At 41.1% G+C, this 26,229-nt stretch overlaps 1 protein-coding gene across 5 annotated transcripts in view; it reads right to left on the reverse strand.

The window, feature by feature from the left end:
- LOC126247424 (parathyroid hormone/parathyroid hormone-related peptide receptor-like) overlaps nt 1-26,229 on the reverse strand; it is an 841,770-nt gene that overhangs the window by 653,186 nt on the left and 162,355 nt on the right. Inside the window, exon 2 of one of the 5 annotated variants that reach the window (XM_049948478.1) lies at nt 20,282-20,336. The exons of the other annotated variants lie outside the window; for them this stretch is intronic. The gene's annotated coding sequence lies outside the window, so the exon portion shown is untranslated. The remainder of the gene's footprint in view (nt 1-20,281; nt 20,337-26,229) is intronic. 5 annotated transcript variants of the gene reach the window in all.

A 26,229-nucleotide genomic window follows, 5' to 3' on the forward strand; every position in this document is an offset into this window, starting at 1 on the left:
TTTGTGACTGAGAATCTACAGGGTGATCAGAAACAGTCTGAAAAGCTTGCAGGAATGTTGCAAGGGAGGCTGAGCAGAGAAATCATTCTTAATCAATAAAATTCTATATGTTTCTCCTTTTCCGAGCTATTTAGCATTGGAATTAGTCAGTCAGGTAGTCGTACGCAAATTTACGCAACCTGCCAGAGACATTTTCGCACAACTGGTTCTTCCCTCGATTTCCTCAGACCAAACAAACCTAGATTTTGCTAGCCTAGCTTAAATTTATCACTTCTGCAAAAGGCATATGAGCATTTGAAAAAGTGGTCCCATACGTGATGGCGTCGACGCGCATAATGCCCCATTGGCGTCATGCGGTATAGCCATTGATAGTGCGTTCACTTCGTTCCGAAGTTCCTCTGTTGTGGTTGGCATTGGTTCACAGCGCTGCACCCGTCGTTTCATCATATCCCACAAACTTTCGCTTGGTTCCAAGTCTGATGATCTGGCGGGCCAGTGTAAAAGGCTGACATCCTGTCACACTAAGAAGGCATGTGTTCGTCCAGTAACATGTACTCGTGCATTATCTTGCTGAAAAATGGTGTCTGGAGTGTTGTGCAGAAAGTGTACAGTTACGAGTCACAGGATGTCATTCACGTAGGTCACACTGGTGACAATGCCCTGGACACGCACCAAGGGGGCATTTGAATGTTTGTCACATGTGACAAGATCGTATTATATCTACTACAAGGACGATGAACGTCTACCAGTACGTGTCGAAATTTGACATCGAGAAAAATGTGGTCTATCGAAACGGCAGTTTATCGTTTCGTGCTACTAATGGTAGCGTTCGCCTTATGAATACGGCCTGTTCCACTATAGTCTGCCGCGCGACATTAGCCGAGCAGTCTCAGGCGCTGCAGTCATGGACTGTGCGGCTGGTCCAGGCGGAGGTTCGAATCCTCCCTCGGGCATGGGTGTGTGTGTTTGTCCTTAGGATAATTTAGGTTAAGAAGTGTGTAAGCTTAGATGCTGATGACCTTAGCAGTTAAGTCCCATAAGATTTCACACACATTTGAACATTTTGAACTATAGTCTGAATAAAATTAATTGATAGTTGACACTTCACGCGTTCAACCAGAGCGCTCAACGACAAGCCCAAACTGTTCGTCGTAAACAGTCTGCCACAACCAATGGTCATTTCATTTCCAGTTCACTCTGGGTTCCTTTCCAGATGTGTTTGGATCCAGAAACATGGGTCTGCACCTTTTATTTTACATTTTATCAGAAGTGATTACCAAACCACAACCAACACATAAAAAACGATGGTAGCGAAATACGCACTTTTCGTACTCAGAACTAGCCAAATACTACTGGATCCTTTCACACAAAACGCTATTCGGAGTCACATAGAAGGCGTAACAAAAAAGTACGGGACAAAATTACAGGACACATTCCTTACACGTAGACAAAGAAATTATATCAGGCTATATGAAGAAGGGTCTGTAAACGCTTTGTTTCCATCTTACAACTCGTTTTTTCTAACTCATGAACCACGGAAAACACACAAGAACATAAGTTAGAGCCGGCCGGAGTGGCCGTGCGGTTCTAGGCACTGCAGTCTGGAGCCGAGCGACCGCTACGGTCGCAGGTTCGAATCCTGCCTCGGGCATGGATGTGTGTGATTTCCTTGGGTTAGTTAGGTGCAATTACTTCTAAGTTCTAGGCGACTGATGACCTCAGAAGTTAAGTCCCATAGTGCTCTGAGCCATTTGAACCATTTGAACCTTTGATCATCGACTTAGGATAAACGGGACCAAAAAAAAAAATGGTTCAAATGGCTCTGAGCACTATGGGACTCAACTTCTATGGTCATCAGTCCCCTAGAACTTAGAGCTACTTAAACCAAATTAACCTAAGCACATCACACACATCCATGCCCGAGGCAGGATTAGAGCCTGCTATCGTAGCGGTCGCGCGGTTCCAGACTGTAGCGCCTAGAACCGCTCGGCCACACCGGCCGGCAAAAACGGGACATTTAAGCCTGATACTCGCGCGACCGGGAAAGGCGTATAAGGACGAAGACGGCGCAGCTGGAGGCGACAACTCTTCATCCATGTGACGACCACCCCAGTGTCAGTACAAGACATGTAGCTACAACAATGAATGTTGACCACATGACGGTCTGGTGGGCGTTTCACAATGACCAGTTGTATCTGTGCCATTTACAGCGTGTGCAGGCAATATCAGTAGATGATTTACCTGCAGGGGTACATCTCTGCGAATTGTTCATTCAGCAAAGTGTCAACCCTAATTTTGCTGCAACGCTTCAGTTCACAGAAGTTCAATGAGATCAGACTGTAAATTCTCACAATCGGTATGAATTGGTTAGACGTCAATCCTCACACAATTGTTGAATCAAGGTTCAAATGGTTCAAATGGCTCTGAGCACTATGGGACTCAACTGCTGAGGTCATTAGTCCCCTAGAACTTAGAACTAGTTAAACCTAACTAACCTAAGGACATCACAAACATCCATGCCCGAGGCAGGATTCGAACCTGCGACCGTAGCGGTCTTGCGGTTCCAGACTGCAGCGCCTTTAACCGCACGGCCACTTCGGCCGGCGTTGAATCAAATCATTAACAAATATTTTCTGTCAGTGTTTGGGCCGGCATTGTTGGTGACTATTTGGTAGGGCCTCACTTTCTTCCAAAGGCTCAACGGACGAAGTTATCATAAAAAAATGTTCAAACGTGTGTGAAACATTATGGGACTTAACTGCTGAGGTCATCAGTCCCTAAGCTTACACACTACTTAACCTAAATTATCCTAACGACAGATATACACACCCATGCCCGAGGGAGGACTCGAACCTCCGTCGAGATCAGCCGCACAGCCCATGACTGCAGCGCCTCTGACCGCTCGGCTAATCCCGCGCGGCGAAGTTATCATAATTTCGCAAGGATTGTTCTACCTGATCTGTTAGCAGACGTGCCTTTAGCTGTGTGAGAAAAACATGTCTTTCATGCACGGTGGAATACCTCTTCATTTTAGTCTTAATGTCCGTAGTCTACTATATAACATATTCGGTGACAGATGGACAGACAGAGACCTAAACCCGCTGGCCCTTGATTGTATAGGCATTTTAAAGCTCTTGTGTACGGAACTCCAGTACAAGATGTTCAGACTCTCCATCCGCTATTATGGAAGGCTGCGAAACCATACGGAATACTTCAGGGAAATATCAGCGCATCCGATATCCACTACGACGGCGGCATGCTCACGGAGGGCATATTGAATATCTCCTGAGAGAACGAGTTCCATCTGTTATGATTAATGAGTAGGAGAAAACTAGTTGTATTCTAGAAACAGAGCGTTTCCAAATCCATGTATATATTACATAATTTCTTCGTCGACGTTTGAGAAATGAGTCCTGCGGTTTGTGCCGTACACTTTTGTTACAGCCTGTATTCAGTTATTGTTATTACAGAGATCAGCCTACAGTTCAAATGTTCAAATGTGTGTGAAATCTTATGGGAATTAACTGCTAAGGGCTTACACACTACTTAACCTAAATTATCTTAAGTACATACACACACACCCATGCCCGATGGAGGACTAGAACCTCCGCCTTGACCAGCCGCACAGTCCGTGACTGCAACACCTGAGACCGCTCGGCTAATCCTGCGCGGCAGCCTACAGTAGATGAGCTTCATACGACATTGGGTGAGCCGAACTTTTTGAGGGCAGCATATCATGGTACAAGTGGTTCATAGAGACACAAATAGAGGACTAGCCGCTAAGGTGGCGCCGTTGTGCAGTGGTTAACGTGCAGTCCTGACGTGCATATTGTGATGGGTTCGAGTCTACTCATGGACAATTTTTTTAACCTTCATCAAAATGATTTTGATTTTGATTATTTTCAGTTACTTGGCTTAAATATAGTTTTTTAACTTAATCCATTGTCGCTTCATTTTCATCATCGTATTGACTCTTTTTATTTCATCTTATTTTTTCTTCTTATCGTTCTGTTTCGGTTTGGAATCAGCCTGTATTGCCTGTAACCTGTATCCGAGTGCGAACCAGGACTGCCCATCCGTTGCTATCGTGTCAAGTCGTGTAGCCAATGTGAGGATACTTTCAAGCGAGATGGTACATTTCGCTGTCTTGAGTTTGCTCATAGAGGACAGTTTTAATCGTCGTGAACAAACCAGACGTGATTAATATTTCTGGCGCAGGTTGCTGACCATCATTTTCTTCGATACTTTGCACTTCACAAGACTGTAGTTAAGTTATCACTCGAGAGTAAGTTCAGGGCTGCAAAATTCGTCGTCTGTCGCATTTCATCATTGGTTACTTAATGCCAGATTACTATACCCTCGTAAAATATAAGATTGTAAATTGTAGAGCGCAGCAATCAGTCGTCCTTTTTTTTGTTTTGCAGGTTTTATTTGGAAAATCCAGTTTTCGGCTAGTGCGTAGCCATTATCAATGTACTATTTTCTAGTCTCAATGCATGTCAGTTCCCCGTTGTTCGTGCGTCAGTCACAGTTCCTTGAATACCCAGTCGCTGAGTGCACCCACGTTGCTGATGGAAGGTAACCAAATGTAGGATTGTGTTGAGGTACAGAACAGGATATTTGCACTTAATTTCGAGCATTGGACGCTAGGGGATGTAGTAATGACAATTAACTAATGTATAATCTATAAATTATTACTTTCTTTCAATAAAATGTTGGTTAGTAGCCACACAAACAGCGCTTCAGCACGTGTGACGTGACCCGTCGTGTTTGCGTGTCGCCTTTAACCGAGCAGCAGCTGATGTGGCAGCGCTGTAGCGGCAAGTGGCAGTCGTCAAGTGTCAGTTTTAATCGGACCCCAGTGCACGAGAGGAAACACAGTTCGCACGGCCGTACAAGATCGCTGAGGCACGTCACGTGTCTTCAGGTAATAAATACGCCTATTTACAGCATGAAATGTTCGAAGCGATCAGTGTGATTGCATTTTGGCACCTCGCACTGTCAACATGGCAGCTGTAAGATGGGCGCCGATGTTTTGCGCCCAGTGACAACATATGCACCCAGTATAGTCTTTCGGACGTGTCCCGACTCTGCATACGACACCGCGAAAGACGTATCCGTTTGTGGAGTCTCCGAGGAGCACGGAGGTTGCTAGGCTGCATTCCTCAAACGGGCCAGCTCCTGGAATGATATTACAGGGTGTCACTGAGTACACAATACGATAACCACCCGTTATCCGGTAATTTTGACAACACACATTACATTTCAGATGTACTAGGACTGGTGGCTGTGCTCTCTCGTCGAATTCTCCGTGACGTTATCTTCTAACGCCACAATGAAAGTGCGCATGTTACCAGTTCTGACTCGACGTACCTCGACACAGAAAATGTTCGACTGTTGCCCTGTGCAGCACGTTCTCATGACATCTCGTACACTCAAAGATGACAATTTGCCATGAGTTGCGAGAGACTGGCACGCCATCCCTGACTGGCCACGAACTCTGTCATGCAGCTGAAGTGCCATTGCATTGTATGCCTGTATCTGTCATCCATGCTCAGTTCTTAATGCATTCGACTCAATGCTCCTACAAATTTAGTCGTGTATGTTACTATGTATTCACAATAAGGAAATTTTGTTATTTGCTATTCTTCTTAGTGCTGTAATTTTAATGAGCAGTGGCGCCTGGTACATGCTGGTGTTGCATTTCTGTGACTGCTTCGAACTCCTCGAACTACACGCCCCCACAGATACGAAATTCCTTTTTTAATCATCTGTTTGTCTTCCGTTAATCAAACTTGATAATTGTGCCAGGCAGATGGAAAACACGAAATAGTTAGCACAAGGAAATGTTAGGCAAAACGTTTCTTCTCGCTTCGGTTAGAACACTGCAGTTGGTGAGTCCTTTGGGCTGTAAAGCTGTGGTCCAAGACACTTTTCGATTCCTGAGGTTTCGTCCAGGGCTGCTCTGGAAATCTTCGGAGCTGGTCCTGGCGACGTTGAGTCTCGTCGAGTGACGAGCCGGAGAGCGACATAAATATTGTCTAAAATGATTGTGGTCGAGCTTACACGTGATCAGTACAGATAATCTATGCAGAGATAAGCTGATCACATGTAAACTTGATCATTCACATTTTACACAGTATCTACTCGTATGTTGCTCTCCGACGCCCGACTCGTCAGCTGCCAAGACTCAGTATCACCAGGACCACCTCCGAAAATGACCAGCGCAGCTCCGGACAAAATCTCATACAACCCGGAAGACTCCTCAACAGCTAAGACATCTGGTCGAGTAAGCCTTCATTGTTATGATAGAACACAGCCATTCACTCGGAGAATCTATTCACGATTATTGCGAAGTGCCTTGGCCAAAGTCTTACAGGTAGAAGCATGGAATTTTTTTTCGTTGTGGTAGACTTTGCACCTCGCAGCTTAAATAGATTTCTTCTGCTTTTTGAGAGAAAGCGCAAACTAGGTAGCGATTCTCTTGTTCTATCATTCGCTTTAATGACTGTGGCTGCCAGAACACTGAAGGTAAACCACCACGGCCACGTTTATAGGTTTGTAAACAGATCGCATGAAGTATGAAGAAAATTGAATTAATAATTTGCTACATAAAGTCAGGGAGTTGGCTGCGTCAATTTTGTGTATACTGAGCCCCTTTTCGTCGCTTTCGTTTTTCGTCTATTTCTTCCGCTAATAACAACAGTCCACTTGTTGAAAGGCACCTCATCGTCAGGTAAGACAACTACACACAAGGTGCCGTGTTACATGCTACAAATGAGCTGAGCAGCAGTTCTAAGACTGAAATCATCTGACAAATGGTTCAAATGGCTCTGAGCACTATGGGACTTAACATCTGTGGTCATCAGTCCCCTAGAACTTAGAACTACTTAAACCTAACTAACCTAAGGACATCACACACATCCATGCCCGAGGCAGGATTCAAACCTGCGAGCGTAGCGGTCACGCGGTTCCAGACTGAAGCGCCTAGAACCGCACGGCCACACTGGCCGGCGAAATGATCTGACCAAATGCCCTGTGTTTAGCATGATGACGAGCATCCCCCTAAAGTTTTAACGGCAGGTAGACTGTTGTTATTAACGGAAAAAAACGGTGGAAAAGACGTGCTCATCATCAGTTAATGAAATATAGAAAATTACATAATTTAATATATACATCTTGACGTCCCCTGACTGAGCGGGAAGTTAACTGTACATTAATTATTCCAGTGGGTCGCTACACGCAGTGGCGTTAATACATTAAAAATGTTGCCTTGTCTTTGAGTAGCTGGCGGCGGTGAAAAGTGGCAGTTCCATGCCGTCCGCTCTGGAGCCGTTCACAACGCTGAAGACGCTGGGAGGCCATCGCGGCCTTCATTTAACCGAGGTTAGCCGTTGTGAGACCATTAGGACGACTCACTGAGGTGCATTCCATGATTTTCTGGATCAGCCATACGCTCGAATATGGATTAGAAACTTATGATTCTGGCAATGGTGATGATCGTCTACACTTCAATTCCAGGCGATTTTCTGAGTTAATACGTAAACGCGGTAACCGACGGTGTGTCTCATTACAGGTGTCACATGAAACAGATTAACACGTGTAGTAGCTGGTTCTCCAACTAATTAACAGAGTAATTTGAGAAAACTAGCAGTTTTAAAAAAGTTGCTAGGTTTTTGAGATACTATTAAGTTATACAAGTTCGCATTTATAACCCACATTGTGGGCATTACTAACACACAATGAACTCCATTGCAGCAAATGTGATTGTACAAGAAACGTTCACCGCGGAGAATGTTTTGTACAGTAGCTGAACGGCATTTGCACATTCTGTTTCTTAACCTAACCTTGTCGTACTTACAATGCCTTTATGATCAATAATATATCTTCATCACGACAAAAAGAAATTAAGCCGACTTGTTTTGAAAATCAGTGAGGTGTGACACATGTGTCCCATCACCATCTTTTCATTTGAACCTAGGATTTCCAAAGTTAAATTTTTGTTTGTGGATTGATTATATCAGGGTATCAATTCGGTAAAAATAAGTGTAACGAATCTGTTCCGAAACACATTTATTCCCGTGGGAGTTAAAATTGTGAAATATTGCACACAAATTTTCGACGTGAAATTTCAAGATGATCTTGCCGTATCACATACCAAATTTTTCTACACCTACATCTGCATCTATATGATTACTCGGCAGTACACAATTAAGTGCCTGGCAGAAGGTTAGTCGAACCGTTTTTGAGCTACTTTTCTACCGTTCCACTTCCGAACAGCGCTTGAGAAGAACGATCACTAAAATATTTCCATGCGAGCTCTGATTTCTCTTATTTTATTATAATGATCATTTCTTCCTATGTAGGTGGGCGCCAACAAAATATTTTCACACTCTGAGGAGGAATTTGGCGATTGAAATTTCATGAGACGGCCCTGTCGCAATGATAAACGCCTTTGTTTTGATGACTGCCACTCCAGATCGTGCATCATATGCGTGGCCTTCTCTCCCCTGTTTCGCGATAATGCAAAACGAGCTCCCCTTCTTTGAACTTTTCCGATGTCCTCAGTCAGTCCCACCTGATGCAGATCCCACACCGCTCTGCAATACTCCAGAAGAGGGCGGACAAGGGTAATGTAAGCTGTCTCTTTAGTAGACCAGTTACATTTTCTAAGTGTTGTGCCAATAAATCGTAGTGTTTGGTTTGCTTTCCCCATAACATTCCTGTGTGATGGTTCCAATTTAAATTATTCGTAATTGTACTCGCTAATTATTTAGCTGTGTTTCGAACGTTTAGATTTGTGTGATTTATCGTGTAACTGAAATATGGCGGATTCCTTTTACTATTCATATGAATGACTTCACACTTTTAATTAATTCTAGTCAATTACCAGTTTTCGCACCACGCAGATATCTCGCCAAATCGTTTTGCAATTCTTTTTGATCATCTGATAACTTTACAAAATGGTAAGTGACAGTATCAACTGCGAACAGTCGAAGAGGGCTGCTCAGATTGTCTTCTGTGTCGTTTATGTAGACCAGGAACAGCAGAGGGACTAAAACATTTCCTTGGAAACACCAGATATTACTTCCGTTTTACTTGACGACTTTCCGTCAGTTACTACGAACTTTGACCTACGAATGCAATCGCACAACTGATACGATACGACATGGCACGCAACTTAGAGGTCGGTTGTGAGAAAGGTGTCAAATGCCTTCTGGAAATCTAGTAACATCGAATTAATTTGACATCCCCTATCGATATCACTAATAACTTAGTGAGAACAAATAGCTAGTTGTGTTTCATAAGAACGATTTTTTCTGAATCTGTGTTGTCTATTTGTCCATGAATAATTTTCTTCGATGTGATTCATAATGTTCGAACACAGTCTATATTACGTTAGTGATATGGGCCTGTAATCCAGTGCATAACTCCTATTTCCTTTCTTGGATATTGGTGTGAGTTGCGTAAATTTCCAGCCTTTGAGTACGGATCTTTTTATAAACTAGCGTTTGTGTACGATTGCCAAGTATGGACCTGTTGTATCAGCTTACTCCGAAACGAACCTGACTGGTATACAATCTGGACCGGAAGCCTTGCCTTTCTTATATGTTTTAAGCTGCTTAAGTTCTCATGTTGGCAGTTATTCTTGATTCGATTTCTGGAGTCATTGCTTCGACTTATTTTCTGAAGGAATCTTGGGGATTTGTAGTTCTTTTAAATATGGCATGCTTTTTCGTTGCTACTGTAATAGTGTCCTGACCTGTTTTGTGTACCATGGGGATAAGTACTATTTCTATTCTATGTATATAGCTACGTTTGTACGTCCCAATAAGTAAAAATTATGCACAGATCAGCAGAGGAGTGTAGTAATATTTCAGAACAAATTCTATTATGTATAAGAAAATGTATTTAGTTCTTAGAACGGAGAAGATGGTGAGTTCAGATGATTTTCATCAAACAGACGCACTGTGCCTTCTGTAGATGCACCCCGTCCCATTTTATCGCTCACAATCTCCTATTTATTGACCCCATGGTCCGTAGAGCTTGATTAGAAGGCCGAAGGCGTCTCGCTAGGTGGTAGTATTAGACCAATATGGGATACAGAAGCCACAACGCACAAAACTGCGTATCACTTCAATGGGACGTACGTGTCCCATCAACCTCGAAAGGGATAATAATAACTTCTTCCGTGTGTTGCCACTTTTAATTCTTCAATCTTCCATTTTTGTTAACTTTTTGGATATCAGTTCTCGTTAGCTTCGTGTCACTGAACAGATGTGATACGTTATTCTTGCAATAGTGGGTGCAGTGCTCGTTCAAACTTCTCACTTCCTTCCAGCGCAGATGCGTTACTTTTTACGTCCCTGGTAATTTACAAGCGCAGGTAAGTGCGACAAGTATTGCATAATCAGCTTAACACCTCATGCATCCAAGTTGCTGACAAGAAAAAGTTTGAAAAAGAAAATTAAGAACCTGTTAGACGACGATAATTTGGGCTTTCGGACAGGTTAAGCCACATGACGGATAGTTCTCACTTCACAATAGACGCAAGACTTAAGGCACCTCAGAATGATTTGTCGACGAAGAAAACGTATTCGACAGAGTCAAATGGAAAATGACTGTAAGCTACAGAGAAAGACGGGTAACATACAGTATGCATAAGAAGCAAGAGGGAAGATTAAGAATGGTAGACAAAGAACAATGTGCTCGGATTCCAAAGTGACCTAGTCTTCTGGTCTTACTATTCAATGTGTACAAGATTAAGCAATGCCGGAAATGAAAGCAAGGTTCGGAGATCGAATTCACATTTAGAGTCATAGGATATCAATGATAAATATTCGCCGATAATATTGCTATACACAGTGAAAGTGAAGAATAATTGTTGAACTTGTTAAATAAAATCGTATAATGACCTTACAGTAAGGAGTCACAGAAAACCGAAGAAAGACAGTAATGAGTAGCATTAATAAGATGAGCGATAAATTTAAGATCAAAACTGTGGCCAAGAAGTAGAAAAAGTGAAGGAATACTGCTACACGGGAACCTAAATAACTGTAAAACTGAATGGAACAAGCAGAAAGTCTTGATTTGAGAAAGAGATTTATGAGGACGCAGCATTGATTGCTATTGAATCATGGACTGTCATGAAATCGAGAAAGAAGTATGTTGAAACTTATGGGGAGTGATGGAATTAGAAATGGGGATATTCTCCTCATAATCAGTAGAAAGAGGAACACGTGAAAAACATCGAGAAGAGAGGGACTGGATGACTTGATAAGTGTTAAGGCACCAGAAACTTCCATGTTGCTTGAGAGAGTTGCAGAGGATAAAAGCTCTAGGAGAAGCATGGAATACATCCAACAAATGATTGAGCATGTGCTACTCCGAGATGAAGTTGACCAAAAGAGGAATCATGGTGTGCCGTATCACTCCAGTCAGAAGATTGATGACCCAAAAAGGAAAAAAAAAATCCAAAATACAGCAGCCTGGACGGTTCACTATGTTCCCATGTGACTCAAATGGCGTCATGAGACTGATGTCCCAAAATGAAAAAAAGACTCTAAAATCCACCAGCCTAGGAGGTGCAGTAGTTTCCTATGTGTCTCACAGACCTGGCTATAGGACTGCACTCTAATAGAAATGTAAAGCATATTGTGTGCAAATATCTGCTCACATCGAAGGCAGCGCTAAGAAGACAAGGACTGCAACAAACTGTTCTTAGCACCAGAAAATCGTGAGTGTAGGTAGGGCTCGAGAAGCGTCGTTGGTGAACTTGATTTTTATGGTTGCCTTGTCAAACCCACGTAACGTGACATGTAGGACATGGTACCATTGGATGCACAAAGCTATAAGATTCGGCAGTTACTCCGGAAGGAAATTTGGTGCACGACGATTTTATGGCTGCCTTGGGTTTATGCGAAGGATTTTTTGGGTGTCCTTCCAGAAGCCATTCTCACACGAGCTAGACAGAAGATGTTAGACGGCATCAGACTGCTGTTATTCATGTCAAAATCATGCAGGTTCAGAGAGAGATAACCGAAACTGTCCAGGATAACCAGAGAAATGAAACTGCTGTAACAATAACTGAAGGTTCGCGTGAGACGTATCACACTTTGCGTATTGTGCAGCGAAACGGTGAAGCACGTAGAGGTACCTTAAGGTGCAGGACTAAGTAAGACCGCAAACATCGAGCAGACTACACTACTACCGCTCTGCCTCAACAGTACGGGTTCGTCTGTGGTACCTTTTTATGCCAAGTCGACTTTTTATTTTGAATAAAGCTGTCACCATACAGTGATTTTGAAAAGTACCTCGGAATTTATTTAATGGGACCATCCACTCCCCGTTTCCTTACCTATGAGCCTGATTTGATATGCGCCAGTTGCTACACCGCCAGATACGTCAGCAGTACATAAAATATTTGACTCGTCGAGTGCTGCGCAAGGTAATACAGGGTATATAAACATGGTAGCTCGCACATAACTCGGGAGCTTCATTTTTTATTACTAAATAGTCGGCATCGGCTGCTTAGGATTTATTTCAAGTATATTTTCGGGCTAGTATCTGACCTTATGCGCAACAGCGGCACTCAGACAAGTCAGAATGTTAAAAGATACATCTTTACTTGACCAACAATTTTCTGCAGTACCTGCTAGAATATTTTTACTATCATGAAAGGTGGCTGTAGTTTGTATTACTCTTACATCTTGGCCATTACAGCGTCAACTATGGTCTCTTCTGCTATCTGAACCAAAGAGCCTTTTTTTTCCAGCTTCTGCCACAACTGCGTTCAAAACATTTTTATTTGTGGTGACAAGTTTCCTACTACATTGTCCATTCTCAGATTGTAGCCTTCGTAGTATACTACGGACAATTGAAGGGGGCTTCCATTGTGAACTTATTGGATGTTGTATAAGCATTATTATTTCATACATTTATAAGAATGCGACTTACGGCTACAGCATATCTGTGCACTGGTGGAAATGGATGTTAACGCTCACAACGAAGGCTACAGTTTGAGAATGGGCAATGTTGTCCGAAACTAGTCACCACTAATGAAAATGTTTGATTGCAGCTGTGACGGAAACTGAAAAGAAATAAAATTTAAAACTACCTGGTGCAGGCTCCAACATTATGTTGGTACTTCACAAACAGCCTTGTATTAACACACATGCTTAAGTATGGTACCCAGGGACTAAGTTTATTTTAGCTGGCGTCATATGTCTCCAGCCAAGTTAATAGCAGGCAGAGACGTTGTTGGGTATGTGGACAGTTCATTACTGGATTCCACGTGAAGTAGACCATCGAGGGTGTTTTCTCTGCGTTTTCTGTGTGGTAATAAGCATAAAAGCTTTTGAGCGCACGCCGTGATCTCTAGTTCCCTGCACACTGCTTAAGGTAGTATAATTTTTTTGAATTATTCTGTGCAGATTAGATTTATTATTAGAAAATCGTTAGCTTCGTAATTGACTCACGACAGCCACGTGGATTTTAGTTTCAAGTTAGATACAATCTTGTCGACCTGTAGCCTGATTCCATGCGATATCTCGTAATGATAATCATTACGTGCAGTCAGATTTTCATTCTAAACAACGACTGAAGTGATGTGATGCGCTCAAATAGAGGCAAGTACAGTGGGCTTGGAATAATGGGAGTTAACTGACACCCAATGATTTCTCGCCACGTGCTAAGCAAACAGCTATCCCATTTCATTCTGGGAATTTAAAAACATTATTTGTAACAATTTTTACAGCCGAATTTGTGTGAAGCGTCAGCATAGTTCTCTGTTCCGAGCTTGCAACCACGTGGCTGTGACCGACAATTTCGTCTGAGCAGCATGCACTTGACTTCACTTGTAAATGAAGCCATTTAAACATTTACATTTTCTTAGTTTCAGTGCAGTTATTACAATGCAATAGGTTTTTCATTCATTTTATCCCGCCTGTCTGTACTTCTCTTCCACAACTAAAAGTCTGGTCGCATAAGCAAACACACCAGCATTACGCAGAAGCGCGATTTATTTCGCGTCTATGAAGATAAGTGTGATTTATTTAGAGTGCACATGCAGACAGCTATATTTCATGCTATGGCAGAAAAAAATCATCTTCCTTTCTGAAGGTAACATTTGTATTTCAGGATCATCACGAGTAGTTCTTCTATTTTACGTCAACAGAACATGTATTCACTTCTGCGTAGTCCCACGGTACAATCAGTTACCTAACGTTGAGAGCTTAGCTTAACAAAATATATTTAAAAAGCAGACAAAAAAATCGTTTGATTCCTTCCTAACATACAGTCTGCACTCCTTCATAGCAATGGAAGCGTAGATTAGATGAGGCTTAAATTCAAAGAAATAGTATCGATGGAAATTGAGAGCTATACACCAAATAAAGTAGTAAAAGATGCAACTAGTCCCCCTTGATATACAAAGCATGTCGGAAGACTGTTTCAGAAGAAACAGAAAAAGCCTGTCAAATTCAAAAGAATATAACTTCTCCAAGATTGGCGCAGTTTTACAGAAGTTTGAAATTTAGCGCCGACTTCCGTGCCAGATGCTTCTAATAGTTTCCACAACGAAACTCAGTCTCGAAATCTGTCAGAAAATCCAGGGAGTTTCTTGTCGTATGTAAAGTATACTAGCGATAAAACACAATCAATACCTCCACTGCGTAACAGAAATGGTAACGGTATAGGTGATAGTGTCACTAAATAGGAGTTCCCAAATTCCTTCGCCAATGAATACGAACTAATTGCTATCAAGAACAGCTGCCAACATGAGTCACTTAGGAGAACATATCCTCGAACTCCTCCGATCCAGGTTGTATACCAATTAGGTTCCTTTCAGTGTATGCTGGTACAATAGTTCTATATTTAGCAGTTATCTATAGCCGCGCTGACAAAATAAGTCCAGCTCCTTACTTAGCAATTATAAACAGGGAACAGGCAAAATAATGTGAACAGTGGTAGTAATGGAATGGGTGTGTTTGAAGGTCAACAATGCAGGTAGGGCACGTGTCGCGCTGGACTGTGTGTGTTCAGTACGGAGCAGGCATCAGTGCAGTTTATTTACGAGTGGTGCACACCTCGTATTTACATTCAGAAGCTGAGGTCTCTTGCAATGAAAGCCTAACAGAGTTCCAAAGAAGGCATATTGTGGTGGCCCGGTTAGCTGGAGCATCAGTAACCAAGACAGCAAACTTACTGAATGTTTCAAGAGCAACTGTTTCAACAGTCATGGCAGCCTGCACAAAATATGGAAAGACATCATCGTATGGACGAGCTGCTATACCGAAACTATTAACGACCACAACCAACGCAAAGAAGCATAAATCATGGTGTCAGGAGCATAAATCCTGGACGGCTGATCAGTGGAAACACATCACATTGTCCGACGAGTCAACGTTTTCGTTATTTTCAACATCTGGCGGGGTATATGTCTGGAGAATGTCGAAAGAAGCCTACAATCTTTATTGCTTGATTCCAATGGTTAAGCATGGAGGTGAAAATATGATGGTGTGGGCAGCCATATCATGGTATTCTGCGATCCCATCATTACCCTCAAAGACCGTGTTACAGCCAACGATTATGTGAACATTTTATATGATCAGGTGCCCCCTTTGATTCAAATGTTGTTCCCATCAGTGACGCCATACTTCAGGATGATAATGCAGCCATTCACACAGCGAGGACAGTACAGTCGTGGTTCAGGAGCACACAACTGAACTGCAGCGTCTTCCCTGGCCAGCACAGTCTCCGGACTTGAACATAATCGAACCGCTGTGGGCGGTATTGGAGTGCAGAGTACGGAGCGGACTTCCGCCTCACAACAGGAGATAGAAGAGGTTCTGATCGAAGAGTAGCATAACATTACACAATCATTATATGCCAGTATGCCAAGAAGCATCACAGATATATTACGGGGAAATGGGGTTCCAACCCATAATCAATAAACCATTCCCAAATAAGTACAGGTATCCACATTATTTTGCCTTTCCCCTGTACAGTCGCTCGCTCTGCGACAGATCCATACCTAGGGATTGGAAGGTAGCACGGGTCACACCAATACTCAAGAAAGGAAATAGGAGTAATCCTCTGGATTATAGACCCATATCACTAAAGTCGATTTTCAGTAGGCTTTTGCAACACAAACTGTGTTCGAACTTTATGAACTATCTCGAAGAAAACGATTTATTGACAAATAGCATTGATTCAGAAAATATCGCTCTTGTGAAACACAGCTAGCTCGTTATTCACGCCGGCCGAGCGGTTCTAGGCGCTTCAGTCCGGAATCGCTCTGCTGCTACGGTCGCAGGTTCGAATGCTGCCTCGGGCATGGATGTGTGTGATGTCCTTAGGTTTGTTAGGTTTAAGTAGTTCTTAGTTCTAGGGGACTGATGACCTCATGTTAAGTCCCATAGTGCTTAGAGCCGTTTGAACCATTCGTTATTCACACAAAGTAATTGTTGCCATCGGTAGGAGATCTCAAATTGACTCTATACTTCTAGATTTCCAGAAGGCTTTTCACGTCGTTACTCACTAACATCTTCTAGTGAAATTGCGTGCTTGCGGAGATTCGTCTCAGTTATGGGAGTGGATTCGTGATTTCCTGTCAGAAGAGTCATATCTCGTAGTAACTCATGGAATGTCATCGAGTAAAACATGTGATATCCGGCGCTCCCAACTTATACAGACGGTTTAGGAGGCAACCTGAGAAGCCCTCTTCGACTAATTGTAGACGATACGTTTACCGTCTAGTGAAGTCATCAGAAGATCAAAAAGAATTGTAAAATGACTTAGATACGATGTCTGCAGGGTACGAAAAGTGACAACTGACTCTCAATAATGAAAAGTGTGAAGTCATCCACATGAACACTAAAAGGAATGCGGTATATTTCGGTTACACGATAAATAACACAGATCTAAAGGTTGTTGAATTCTCTAACTTCTTCAAGATAAAAGTTACGAATAACTGAAATGGAACAGTGACACAGATTATGTTATGGGGAAGGTGAATCAAAGACAGCGATTTATTGACAGAGCGTTTAGAAGACACAACAGGACTAACAAACAGACTGCTTGCACCATGCTTGTTCGATCCCTTGTGGTATGCTGAGCTGTGTGGAGTCCGCAATCATTAAAACAAAGACGTTTTTCGTTGTTGCAGGATATTTTCAAGAAATTTCAATAACCAACTTTACTCCACAGAATGTGAAAATATTTTGTAGGCGCCTACCTACATATGGATAAATCGTCATCGTAATATAACATGAGAAAACAGAGCTCGCATGGAAAGATTAGGGAAGCAGCTTGAAGGTGATTCAGTGAACCTTCTGCCATGCGCCTAATTATGAACTGTAGAGTCTTCGTGTATATCTCATATTCCAAAGTCTTCACGGTTGAAAAGCTGGTTTCAGTCAATAAGTGTCATCGATGATAGTTTCTCGTGGTAGGGTCACTAACTGTCAAACCCGAGGAAAAGATTGCAGTTTCACATTACAAGTTTCAGCTTATTAGTGTCACACGAGTAAGTTATAAAAAGTTGTTTCCAACATCAAGTTCGGATGTATACGTTTCACATAATACGTTGCACTTCATAATTTTCATCCATAATCAAAACTGGCTGCCTGTGGTAATGTACATTATTGCTTAGCTTATTGGATGATTTGATAACAAGCTTGGTTCGAAAAAAAATGGTTCAAATGGCTCTGAGCACTATGGGACTTAACTTCTGAGGTCATCAGTCCCCTAGAACTTACAACTACTTAAACCTAACTAACCTAAGGATATCACACACACCCATGCCCGAGGCAGGATTCGAACCTGCGACCGTAGCGGTCGCGCGGTTCCAGACTGTAGCGCCTAGAACCGCTCGGCCACCCCGGCCGGCTGCTTGGTTCGAAACTAGCTGTCAGATCATAGAGAAAATTAATACTAAAACTTCGACTGTTCTCTGCTAGTTATCGCATTTTCCTGACGGTATTTTTGTTTCGTCATTACAACTACATGAAACCGCCTGTTTTTCTCATCAGATGCGTTGAGCTTTGTTGAAGTAAAGTAACAACAGTGGTCTGTAATTACATATATTTACAATCTGATTTGTTTTTAACATCTAAAAACAGTTCGTTAACAATTGCTTGGTCTTTACTTATGGTAATTTCTGCTTGGTTTTTCGCCGACATCAGGAAATGCCGTCTGCTAGCAGATCTTTGGTTTCTTTCTTTATTAGACGCTGATACTTGTATTCTAATTTTTTGCTACTTTATAGAACTATGCATTTTTTTACGTGTTACACAGCACACATTTTCATTAATAACTGTTTACTATTTATTTGTATACTTCTAAGTGTCCATTGTGCTTTGTAGTAAATAAATGTAGTGTTTCCAGCATTGCCACTTGCTTGTCTTTGATCTACACTCTTTTCCTTTTTCTCTGTAGTTAATTATGCAGGGTGCTCAAAAAGTCAGTATAAATTTGAAAACTTAATAAACCACGGAATAATGTAGATAGAGAGGTAAAAAGTGATACACATGCTTGGAATGACATGGGGTTTTATTAGAACCAAAAAAAAGTTCACAAAATGCCCGACAGATGGCGCTGGACAGCAAAACTGCTACTGTGACGGGTGAGAGGTACGCCGATATGTTACAGAATCGCATCATCCACAGCCTGGATGATAAACGCCTGCTGGAACGTACGATGTTTATGCAGGATGGCGCTCCACCCCATATTGCTAGACGCCTGAAAGATCACTTGCGCGCGTCGTTTGGTGATGATCGTGTGCTCAGCCGCCACTTTCGTCATGCTTGGCCTCCCAGGTCCCCAGACCTCAGTCCGTGCGATTATTGGCTCTGGGGTTGCCTGAAGTCGCAAGTGTATCGTGATCGACCGAAACCTCTAGGGATTCTGAAAGACAACATCCGACGCCAATGTCTCACCCTAACTCCAGAAATGCTTTACAGTGGTGTTCACAACGTTATTCCTCGACTACAGCTATTGTTGAGGAATGATGGTGGACATATTGAGCATTTCCTGTAAAGAACATCATCTTTGCTTTGTCTTCCTTTGTTATGCTAATTATTGCTATTCTGATCAGATTAAACTCCATCTGTCGGACATTTTTTGAACGTTTGTATTTTTTTGGTTCTAATAAAACCCCATGTCATTCCAAGCATGTGTGTCAATTTGTACCTCTCTATCTACATTATTCCGTGATTTATTCAGCTTTCAAATTTATACCGACTTTTTGATCACCTGGTATGTGTGTTATTCCATTTAATTATGTTGCTGTGTATTTACATACTGTGTAAGAGTAATTACCGAACAGTCATGCAGCTGTTTTTTTCTCTGTATGGTGAATAGGTGTGAGACGGAGAAGCAAAGATGAGTGGACATAAGTGGATAGCAGTGAGTTGGACGAAAAGGTGAGCAACAAAACATGAAATGAAATTTGGGGGGGGGGGGGGGGGGTTGAGGCAGGAGGGCGCTGTTGATTGTGAGAGGATGAAGGATGGAAAAGGCCCTTTTCTTTTTCATGTGATTTCTTCAATTATTTTATATAGTGTACGGTTTCCAATATTTATTTGGTCATTGAGCTACTATTTATTCTGTGCTAACGCTTTGTGTGTATGGAAATTACTGATTCTTCTGATGTTGCTCAATGACTAAATAAATATTGGAAACCAGACACTCTATAAAATAACTGAAGGAAATACATGAAAAAGAAAAGGTCTTTTCCATTTGTCACCGTCCTCCTCTCAGCACCCCACACCCAATTTTATTTCACTTCTTGCTACTCACATTTTCCTCCAACTCACTCTCCACCACGCTACTCTTCACTTACGTGCACTCGTCTTCGCTTCTCCCTCTCCCATTTATTCACCACAAAAAAAGGAAATGTCCACCACTGTTCCTTCATTACTCTCACACAGTTTATAAATACACAGCAACGTAATTAAATAGAATAATATACATATAATTAACAACATAGGAAAAGAAAAACGTGTAGTTCAAAGACAAAGTAGTGACAATGTTGTCAACAGTGGAAAACACGCATTTTCTTGTAGTTGTAACCACTGACCAAAAATACGCTCGGGAATAGTAAAGCAACTACGCACAATATGGCCACAAAAATTAAGTGTTTACTGCATAATTTGGTAAGCCATATAGTTGCTGTCGTCATGCCTTCCAGAATTTCATGCCTGACAAAACATGGTACAAAATGGTGAATGCGCCGTAAACATTGACAACAGCAGATAAAGTGTACCAGGAATCTGATTACCTCACTTGTCTTCTGTAGCGTGTCACCGAATAGAGGCAGGTTGTCCGCTACTGACCTGGAAAAATCATAAAGTAGCATTACATTACATTAAAACTTTTGGCATAGATCATGAATACATTTCTAATGATGTTGAAAGTGTCCGTTTAACATTTTTTTCATAGTTATTACTTCACATTTAAAAATTCATCTATTGTGTAGAAGGATTTTTCATTCAGAAATTCTTTAAATTTGTTTTTAAATGCAGGTTGTCGATCTGTCATACTTTTAATGCTGTTAGGCAAATGGCCAAAGATTTCTGTGGCAGCACAATTCACCCCTTTCTGTGTCAAAGTCAGATTAAACCCAGAATAGTGAAGATCATCCTTTCTTCTAGTGCTGTAGCTATAAACTTTACTATTATTTTTGAATTGGGATAGTTCACTAATAACAAACTTCACAAGTTAATATGTGTATTGCGAAGGTACTGTGAATATCCCGACTTGAATGTCTTCAAGCTGATCATGGATGTGCTCTAGTTATTATTCTGATTACACCCTCTTGTGTAATGAATACCTTTCCTCTTAATGATGAATTGCCCCAAAATATGATGCCATATGAAAGAAGTGAATGAAAATAGGCATATTAGGCTAATTTACTGATACGTTTATCACCAAAATTTGCAATACACTAATAGCATAAGTAGCTGAACCTAAATAATTCAGCAGAGCATCAATGTGTTGCTTCAAGTTCAATTTTTCATCATTTCACACACCCAGATATTTTGATTATTCTGCCTAGCAACAGACTTTTGTTCAAAGTCTATATTCATCAATGGTGTCATGTCTTTTACTGTACACAAATGTATGTATTGGGTTTTCTCAAAGTTTAGTTTGAGTCCATTTGCATAGAACCGCTTGATAACTTTCTGAAATACATTATTTACAATATCCACAGCTAATTCTTGTTTGTTGTGTGTGATTACTATGCTTTTATCATCAGCAGAAAGAAATAGCTTTGCATCTTCATGAACACAGGGCGCAAGTAATAAATATACATATATTAAGAACAATAAGGGGCCCAAAACTGAGCCCATGGGACATCATTCTTGACACCTCCCCAGTTAGAGGATTATGCTGATTTTTGCAGACTATATGTATTGTTAATTTCAATCTTATGCATTCTTAGAGTTAAATATGAATTAAACCATTTGTGCACTGTCCCACTCATACCACAATACGTAAGCTTATCTAGAAGAATTTCATGATTCACAAAGACAAAAAACTTTGAGAGATCACAAAATATCCCAGTGGGAGATGTTCGATTATTCAAAGCATTTAATATTTGATCAGTGAAAGCATATTTACCATTTGTTGTTGAAAAGCCTTTCTGAGAATCAAATTGAGATTTTGTTAGTACTTTATTTTTACAAATATGTGAAGCTGCTCTTGTGCAGCCGGTGTCAACAGTTTCGATAAATTACAGAAATCAATGTCTCAGCCACATGTTACTTTATTAATATTCATGACTGGTTTTGACATTGAAGCTATCATCACATCTAACGAGTAGAGCAGCAATATGTAATCTTGTATTCAATAGTAATATTAATGATAAATAATAATAGTAGTAGTACTGACTACGTGCCTCAGTTTCGCTGATTTACTAGTTGGATCTGAATGATCATGAATTTTAATGACGCCACACACAGGGAATTCTGTTTATCATTTATCTTGACCACAGGAAATAACTTTTTGTATAGAAACAAAATGAAAAACGTATTTAGGAATCGTGGTTTAGTACGTTAACTGGCAACATTACCTTTCTTATGCGAAGTACGTAACTCATACAAACCACCGGTGCGCAATATCACTGCGCTTGTATTTTTTACCTGTCATCTCTAGCTAGTAGTTGAGTTACGTATAGTGGCCTGTGTGCTAGAACAGGAGAATCAGTCAGTTTTTTGGTGTTGTGTTTTCATGGGTTCTACAATACTGATAATTTAGATTATGAAAATAGTAGCTTAATGTCACACAAGCTGCTGAACTTCAAAGCGGAAACTTATAAGTTCAGTGACACTGACAAGTAGCACTCGTCACTTTGGAATCTCGATTACTTCAAAAGAGTACGCTTCCTAAATTTGGTAAAGCGACGTAAAATACCCCTTCTTTATTGGGTAATTTATCTGCACAGCTCGGCAGTCTCTTCGGTGTTGCACCAAACAGCTGGAGTTCTCTGTGAACACAGGTCGCAATCTGGGCCGTGCGCTCGAGTGGTTGAAGAGCTCTCTCTTCGCTGTACATTAGCAGACTGGGCTATTTTGTCTGGCGTTTACGAGAAACGAGACGGACGTAGTAGCGTTATATACGACATCCTCGCCATTCTATTTAAAACACGTTCTTGAAGCTTTAGCCCCTGTTTCTGGTGTAGTGAGATTTCACGCGGCGATCCCCGTACGTATACCTCTGTCGGAGAAACTGCCCGTTTTACGATAGAGAAAATCCGCTTGACATTTATTGACGATATTGGATACTTGGCTGTAAATTGTCAAAAATATATAAATGACATAGAGAAACGTAGTATACTGTAGTTTCATAATACTTTCGTTGCTATGTCGATGAACAATTTATGTACTGAAAATGCTTGTAAAGCTAACAAAATGCTACGCCAGGTTTGTTGGATTTGAGTGAAGGTGGTTCCATGGAAGCGTGCTACTGATTTGGTAGCACATTAGGTACTGCGTGAAATCTCCCTGCCTCTGTCGGCTTGTTTATTGTACACCTGATTACGAGTTATTATTTTACCCTTCGATGCCAGTAGAGCGTTTTATGTGATTGGCATAGTGAAGACGTACTGTATTGTATTTTCATATTACTTTCGTCCTGTACAAATTTTACAGCAGGAGTGGGCAAAAGAATACCTACAGTTTTGTGTAACGATGTTCAACCCTTAAGTATGTAATTCGACGTATAATCTTCATGTTTATTCATGATGTTTTAAAAATAAATCACGTAAGATTTTATGTATAATAAAGTGTAACCCTTATGTATGTAATTTGATGTATAATCCTCACTTTTATCTATGATGGTTTAAGAATGAGTCACGTAAGATTTTATAGCAGACTTCAGAATTGTGCAACGAGGGCATACTCTTTGCTTCCTAGTACAGTCTCTGGACTGCAATGACGCTCCACACATAGTAAAACAATATCTGTAATCCGTTTACGTGCTAAAACGGTTATTAGCAGCCTACAAACAGTAGTGTGTAACTGTGGTCTAATGCATGTGTGACTAGTGATGGGTTAATGAACATGTGCATTTACAGATTATGGTGTTCTACGATGTTTGTATACGTGTGCTCGCACTGTGTAACAACGACACGAATGTATTTAACAGGATTGACAACGACACACAGTGAATCTGTAAAATTATTTTCAGCAGCACTTGATAATGGCTTAAGGCCGAAATTGCAGTAGTGTAATAAAAACTTATAACAGTCATTGGTAGAAAGATGATGTCCCTCAAGAAATATCGTCGTCGGTTTACCCAAAATGCGAAGGTAAGGCCCCAGTCACCTTTGACGATGCCAGAAACTCGTGCTGAGAAACGCCAGAAGAACCATTAAACAAACATTGTCCAACGATCCCCAGTCGATAATCAAACGACAATACGTCAAACGAGGCTCAAAAGATCTTCGTTCACTACGTTTTTGAGATGGTCTTCTCTTTACGCGTATTTAACGATCTCGTACACACTATCAGTCGTAACGATATCCATTTCTTTTTCACTTTCATCAGCTTTCTTTAAAATAAATAAATAATAGTAGTGCCATAACGGTTTATTGAAATAATTTGTCACCTTTTATCACCTTTATCAAATATTTTGCCGCTTTTCTCGCCATTTTCAAGTGCGGCTGTGGCTCCACATCTTGCTAGTGTGACCTATTTATGAGTAACGGTCAAGTGCTTAAGATCCCCTTCAGGTCGGATTAAAGGAAGACATCGATGAAACTCAGAGGCGGGCTGCTAGATTTCTTACTAGGTTCGATCAACACTCGAGTATAACGGAGATGCTTCGTGAACTCGAATGAGAATCTCTGAAGGAATGACGACGATCTTTTGGCGAAACACCATTGAGAAATTATTTTATTCACTGTGGTCAGAGAACACCGCAATTACCTTCGTAAACTAGACTGGAGGAAATACTGCGACCAGCCACAAATTTTGTAGAGTAAAATAATTTCTAAAAAAGTTGTAGCTTGTTGCATTATTTCCTACAGCGTAATTTACTACTGAAAAAATTTAGAGAATCGGTATTTGAAACTGATTGCAGAACGATTCTACTGCCGCCAACGTACATTTTAGGAAGATAAGATAAAGGAAACTAGGGCTCAGCCGATTTTCCCTTGCTCTACTCGTACTTGCGAATGAAACAGAAAAGGAAATGACTACTTATGATATAAGGTACCCTCCACAGTGCATCATATAGTGGCTTGCGGAATATGTATGTAGATGTAGAAACGTATTTTGCTGTCCATTAAAACAGCAACATCGGGAAGGATAGCAAAAAACGAAATTGTAGATATCGTTCGAATACAGCACACAAGGAAGAATACATGATTAAATCTGTAATTGATTTTCGAGAGGCAGTCTGCACTCCCTTAAATCTGAGTTTGTAAGTGGAGACCAGATGTTCTTCGATTTCAAAGAAACAGTACTGACAGCAGTTGAGGGATATATACCAAATAAGTTCATAAGCAATGGTACTGATCTGCCATGGTACACAAAACCGGTGAAATACTGTTGCACAAGCAACAGAAAAGTGTGCCCTATTTAAAAGAACACATAATCCCCAAGATATGAGAAGTTTTACAGAAGCTCGGAATTTAGCGCGAACTTCAATCTGAGATACTTTAATATTTTCCACAACGAAAGTCTGTCGCCAAATCTGATAGAAAACCCAAAGAGAATCTGGTCATATGTTCAGTACACAAGCCGCAAGACGCAGTCAATACCTCCACATTGCGATAGCGGTGGTTATGTCGCTGATGACAGTGTCACTATAGCAGAGTTACTAGACACGGTTTTCTGAAACGCCTTCACCAAAGAGGACGAAGTAAGTATTCCAGAATTCGAATCTAGAACAACTGCCAAATGAGTAAATTGGACGTAGATATCCTCTGTGTAGCGAAGCAGCTTAAGTCAGTAAAGACAAGGCCTGCTGCTCATACTGTACACCAATCAGATTTATTTCAGAATATGCTCACACAATAGCTTCATACTTGGCAGTCATATACAGCTCCTCGTCCGTCGGGGGGTCCTTACCTAATGACTGGAAAGTGGCACAAGTCACCCCAATATCGAAGAAAGCGAATATGAGTGTTCCGCTGAATAACAGTCCTAATACACTAACGTCGATTTTCAGAAGGATTTTGGAACGTATACTGTGTTCAAACATTATGAACTACCTTTTATAAAACTTTGTATTGACAGATAGCCAATACGGATTCAGAAAATAACGTAAACAGACCTAGCTCTTTATTCTCGCAAAAAATGAGTGCTTTCGGTAGGAGATGTCAGATTTGTTAGGTTTCCAGAAGGCTTTTGACACCGATCCTCACAAGTAACTTCTAATCAAATTGTTTGGCTGAGAGTTCTTGTCAGAAAGGCCACATTTCGTAGTAATTGACAAAAATTCATCTAGTAAAGCGAAACTAACACCTGGTGTTCCCCAAGGAAGTGTTATATGCTCTGTTCCTTATCTACATAAATTACAGAGGAGACAATTTGATCAGCCCTATATGATTGCTTGAAGATGATGCTGTAATTCACCGTCCTGTAAAATTATCAGCTAATCAAAATCAACTGCAAAATGATTTAGGCACGATATCTGTATCGTATGAAAATTGGCAATTGGCTCCAAATAATGAAAAGTGTGAATTCATCCACATGAGTAATAACAGAAATCGGCTAAGTT

The sequence above is a fragment of the Schistocerca nitens genome, chromosome 1 (genome assembly GCF_023898315.1).
Source record: "Schistocerca nitens isolate TAMUIC-IGC-003100 chromosome 1, iqSchNite1.1, whole genome shotgun sequence".
Taxonomy (NCBI): domain Eukaryota; kingdom Metazoa; phylum Arthropoda; class Insecta; order Orthoptera; family Acrididae; genus Schistocerca; species Schistocerca nitens.